This window comes from Myotis daubentonii, chromosome 2 (assembly GCF_963259705.1).
Source record: "Myotis daubentonii chromosome 2, mMyoDau2.1, whole genome shotgun sequence".
Taxonomy (NCBI): domain Eukaryota; kingdom Metazoa; phylum Chordata; class Mammalia; order Chiroptera; family Vespertilionidae; genus Myotis; species Myotis daubentonii.
Window position 1 is genome coordinate 148,271,931 of NC_081841.1, and position 5,594 is coordinate 148,277,524.

Below are 5,594 nucleotides of genomic sequence, written 5' to 3' on the forward strand. Positions count from 1 at the left end.
TTTCAGCATTTCACATAATACTGGTTTGGTGGTGATGAACTCCTTTAGCTTTTCCTTATCTGTGAAGCTCTTTATCTGACCTTCAATTCTGAATGGTAGCTTTGCTGGATAAAGTAATCTTGGTTGTAGGTTCTTGGTATTCATCACTTTGAATATTTCTTGCCACTCCCTTCTGGCCTGCAAAGTTTCTGTTGAGAAATCAGCTGACAGTCGTATGGGTACTCCCTTGTAGGTAACTGACCATCTTTCTCTTGCTGCTTTTAAGATTCTCTCTTTGTCTTTTGCTCTTGGCATTTTAATTATGATGTGTCTTGGTGTGGTCCTCTTTGGATTCCTTTTGTTTGGGGTTTTCTGCGCTTCCTGGACTTGTAAGTCTATTTCTTTCATAAGGGACACACTCAGGGGGCAGACTCAGTGAGCACCAAAGCCCCACTGAAGTAAGTCTTGCCCTGGAGGGGTGTCTCCAGCACAGAAGTTCTCCCACAGCAGACACAGCTGATTCTCATAGCCAAGTGGCCTGGAGGTCAATTCCTCCCAGAGATACCTACAACAATCAAGGCTTAAATACAACAAGACTGTGCACAAAGCCCACAAGGGGGTGCACCAAGAGTGTCCACCTCAGGTAATTGGGGAGGCTGAGCCACTGGGACCTATAGGACACCTAGCACAGAAAGCCACTCCATCAACACAGAGAAGCACAAAAAATGCGGAGACAAAGAAACAGGTCACAACTGACAGAAATGGAGGAAAGAAAACTACTGGATATAGAGTTCAAAACCACACTTATAAGGTTTTTCAAGAATTTTCTAGAAACCACCAATAAATTTAGTGAGACCCTGGAGGATATGAAAAAAGAACAACTAGAAATTAAGCATACACTGACTGAAATAAAGAATAATATACAGAGATCCAACAGCAGACAAGAGTATCCCAAGAATCAAGTTAAAGATCTGAAATACAAAGAAGCAAAAAATACCCAACCAGAAAAGCAAAAAGAAAAAAGAATCCAAAAATATGATGATAGTGTAACGAGTCTCTGGGACAACTTCAAGTGCACCAACATCCGAATTATAGGGGTGCCAGAAGAAGAGAGAGAGCAAGATATTGAAAACCTATTTGAAGAAATAATGACAGAAAACTTCCCCTACCTGGTGAAAGAAATAGACTTACAAGTCCAGGAAGCACATACATTTTTATTTATGTATTTGTGTACATGTATATGGCATATATACATTTACTTACACACACACACACACACACACATATATGAATACACATGAATACACAAAACACAAACTCAGACAGACAGACACACACACACACTGACACATACATGACTAGACTTTGTGGAGTCAGCTTCTTACCCTTCAGGTCTCATATGCAATATCAAATCCTTGCAGATGTTATCTTTGACAGCCTAACTGTAACCATATTTTATTTGATTTGCTTGGGTTTTCTAGGGAGAAAATGGTTCATCAAGAAATAAGGATAATTGCCTAGCCTGTGGTTGAGTGTGGACCCATGAACCAAAAAGTCACTGGTTCAATTCCGGATCAGGGTCAGGTCACATGTCTGGGTTGCGGGCTCTGTCCTCAATAGGGGGTGTGCAGTAAGAAGCTGATGGATGATGTTTCTCTCTCACTGATGTTTCTATCTTTCTATCCCTCTCCTTCCTCTCTCTCTAAAAGGAAATATTTTAAAAAGAGAAGTAAGAATAATTTAGTTTCTTTCTCCCAGTATTCATATTGAATTTAATTTTTAAAATCTAAATGTTCTAGCTGAGGTCTCCAAAAAATTTTGAATAATGGTGGTGATAATATATCATTGTTCTTAATTTTATAGGATATATCTCTTACTATTTTTACAAAATATGATGTTTTGCTGATGCTTTCTGACAGATACATTTTCTCAAGTCCAAAAAGCTTTCTTTTAATGCTCTCTTACTAAGAGTTGTACTTGGAATAAAAATTTAATTTTTTTAAAAGATATATTTTACTGATTTTTTACAGAGAGGAAGGGAGAAGGATAGAGAGTTAGAAACATTGATGAGAGAGGAACATCAATCAGCTGCCTCCTGCACACGCCCCACCGGAAATGTGCCCTCAACCAAGGTACATGCCCTTGACCGGAATCGAACCTGGGACCCTTCAGTCCGCAGGCCGATGCTCTATCCAATGAGCCAAACAGGTCAGGGCTGGAATAAAAATTTAATTTTATTAAACACTTCCTGGACATTTATGGAGGTTATGATAAAGTTTTCCCTCTTCATTAATGTGTTTTTTTAATTTCAGAACATCTGTTGGTAATAATCTTGTAGGATTTTTTAAATCTATATTTATTATTGGGATGAGATTTCATTACTACTACTACCTCTATTGCTCCTACTAATACCTTTGATATTATTTTATGTTTGAGGTTCTTAAAGTTTTTTAGAATTAAAAGGGAATCACAACAATTTTTACTATACACTAGATTAATTCCCATAGTTCTTGAAATGTTCTAGAACTCATCTGGAATTTTTTTTTTTTTTTTGCAATTGGTTTTTAACTGTCTTTTCAATTTTTTTGAAGTATTATGTATAAAAGTTTATTGTATAAAATTGAGGCCTTTGCATTTCATAGTTCACTAGTGGGTAATTTTTAAAAACCTACACAAATATACCTGCATTTCCTCCGGCCCCAACTATTAAAATGGCCTGACCAATTGTTATGAAAACAAACACTATAAATAACACCAACTCCTTTAAAGACAACTCTCCCAAATGTCATTTCTTGGCATAGGTGATCTTGATGACATGGGATGGTGTGATCTTAAATCCTTGTAAAGCACCCCTGGCAGCTCCAGCCTGTCCATCATTTTCAAATTCAACAAATGCAATGTCATGCCTCCCAGGTACCAAACATACTTCCTTGAAACCAGGGAATTCAGGAACTGATTAAACAGCATGGATAACATCATCTCATTAGTCTCTTCTGGTAAATTATTAAGGAATAAAACATAGTTTGGAGGGTAATCAGGGACCTGAGGATTTGGTGTTGCATTTCCTTGGGTGTTAACTGAATTTGGTGCTCCCAGAGCAGACTTCTTATTAGCAGTCAGTGCTGTCTGTTCCACAATTTTGGCTTTCTTCTTTTCTTTGTCAGCAAAGGTACCATGCATTTTAGATATTATACCTGAATCTGTTTTTGCATACTGGATTCGCATTGGCTTTACAATAAAATGGAAATCCTTGTAACTGTCTCAAGGCATTTGTGGATGAGCCCAATTATTTAAATATAACAAAGGTTTGCCCCCTCATTTTTGTGGCCTTTAAAGCTACAATATCTACAACATGGCCAAACTGAGAAAACAGGGCATACAGGGATCTCTTCAATTCTTCTTTTTAAATTTTGTCATTCATATTGTTTATATAAATTGTACGGTTTGGCCTGATATCCATCTTTTGGGTTAAACTGTCCAAACAGCCTGAGACTGTCCCAGTGCCCCATAACAGCCGCTCAATTTTTTATTAGTATCAATATGTTGACATATTAATAGATTTCTTATATTTTTTATTATTTTTTCTAAATATTGTCCATTATATTTATATTTTCACATTTATTGAAACAAACTTGTGTCAAGCATTTATCTAAAATGTGTTATGTTCCTTTATATCAGTAGTTATGTTTCCATTTTCATCACTTGTTTATTCTATTGTATTTTCCCACTAATTTTTTTTATCAGACTTGCAAAAGTGTTATATCTTTTATTGGTCTTTCAAGAACATGCTTTGGTTTTATTTATCAAATCATTTGGTTTTGTTGTTCTCTATTTTATTAATTTCTGGTTTTATCTCAATTCTGTCATCAGCTGGCTTGCTTTATGTTTATTGATAGTTCTTTAACTTTTATGGGTTGAATTCTCACTTCATTTATATTCATGCTTGTTTTCTAACAAACATAGTGCTATAACATTTATGTTGAGCATTCTTTTGACTGGATCCTGTAAGTTTTTTTTTTATAAAGGTCTCATTTTATTTGTGTTCTATAATTGCAATTCTTGATAAAGAGACAATTTGTTATTGCTACATCATCAAATTTATTAAGTGAGTTGCTTATTCTCCAAATAAATATTTTTCAATTAACCTAAAGCCCCAATATATCTTAAAACTTTCTTAAGTAGGAAGCTTCTCAACTGTGGCCATGGGAGAGGACACAGCTGCAAGTCACTAGGCAAGACTAGCTTGTCCTGGATGCATTTCAAGAGGTGAAGGGATTAAGGAGTATGAATGGATAGTTATGAAACGGTCACAGGGATGCAAAGCAGAGCATAGGGAATATATTCATAATATTGCGATAACTATGTATGGTGCCATTTGGGTCCTAGAAATATTGAGGGAACACTTTGTAAAGTATATGATTGTCCAACCACTAAGTTGCACACCTGAAACCGATACAAGATAATATAGAAAGTGAACTAATTGAAAAAGAAAAAAAAAGTGTTACATGTGGCTTGCTGAATTCTGATTTCTATTCACATCCTGTTGTTTTTGATTCCTTGCAACCTTTCATTATCTTTTGGGAAAATTAGTATTCATTTTATCACCCTAATTGTATGGTACAATCCTCAAGTCTACTTCATTTCACCAACAAAATAACATTTGATGATTTTTATTATATTTATTTACATTTCCCAGTTTATAAGAATTTTCCTCAGTTGCTCTTCTGTTTTTTATCTTTCCCAATCCTCTTTCAGCCAGAGAAGTTCTCCTTTAACATTTTTTCCTTAATGTGTTTTATTTGAAAATATTGAAAAATATGAAAAGTAAAAATAACCTGTAAAAAGAAATAAAACAATACAGTCTATGTCTCCAAGCGATCTTTCCAAAAATGATCACTACTGATATATTGGTGTATTATTTCAATTTTCTCCTGTATGTGTTCATACATACACACATACACATCACACACACACACACACACACATACACACATACATGAATAGCTTTATGTAGGATTATTTTTTAAAAATGAAACCAGCTTATTCTATATATATTCATCTCATAGTTTGCTCTTTTCACTTAATGAATCATTAGCACTGGTTTTGCTTTTAATTTTATCTTTACCTTGTCATTTGTAATTTGGGCAGTGAGTAGGAATGACACCATGAATTCACTCATTACTCTGAAATAGAAACTCTCTTTTCATTTCCCTCAAGGTTATTTGTGTCTCTTTTTGACATTAAAATATTTTCTAAGACCTTGCAAAAGTTGCTAAATACCATCATAAATTGACAAAAAAAAATCTTTCAATCTAAAAATTAAACATAATTTATACATGGTTAGAAGTAAAGAGCTAAAGGCAAAGGACTTTCTATCATTCCTCAGATCTGAAGACCAACAATTGCATTTCATATGCATGGGAATTCCTTAAAGTACTATTTTAGAACATGATAAATACCCTGATCATTTTATCTTATAATGAATCTTTTCTTAGAGAAGGTTGAATTTTCTAAGTGACAAGTTAATTTAGGATTTTGCAATTAACAGGTAAGTGAGTTTAGCTTACATATTTTTTTCAAAAATGTTGTCTTGTCTTTAATAAGAATCATGGCTA

The 5,594-nt window shown here is 34.5% G+C and overlaps 1 pseudogene; it reads right to left on the minus strand.

Annotated features, from left to right (window-relative positions):
- Positions 1 to 2,567: 2,567 nt before the first annotated feature.
- LOC132226358 (U2 small nuclear ribonucleoprotein B''-like) lies at positions 2,568 to 3,485 on the minus strand (annotated as a pseudogene).
- Between the last annotated feature and the right edge of the window lie 2,109 nt (positions 3,486 to 5,594).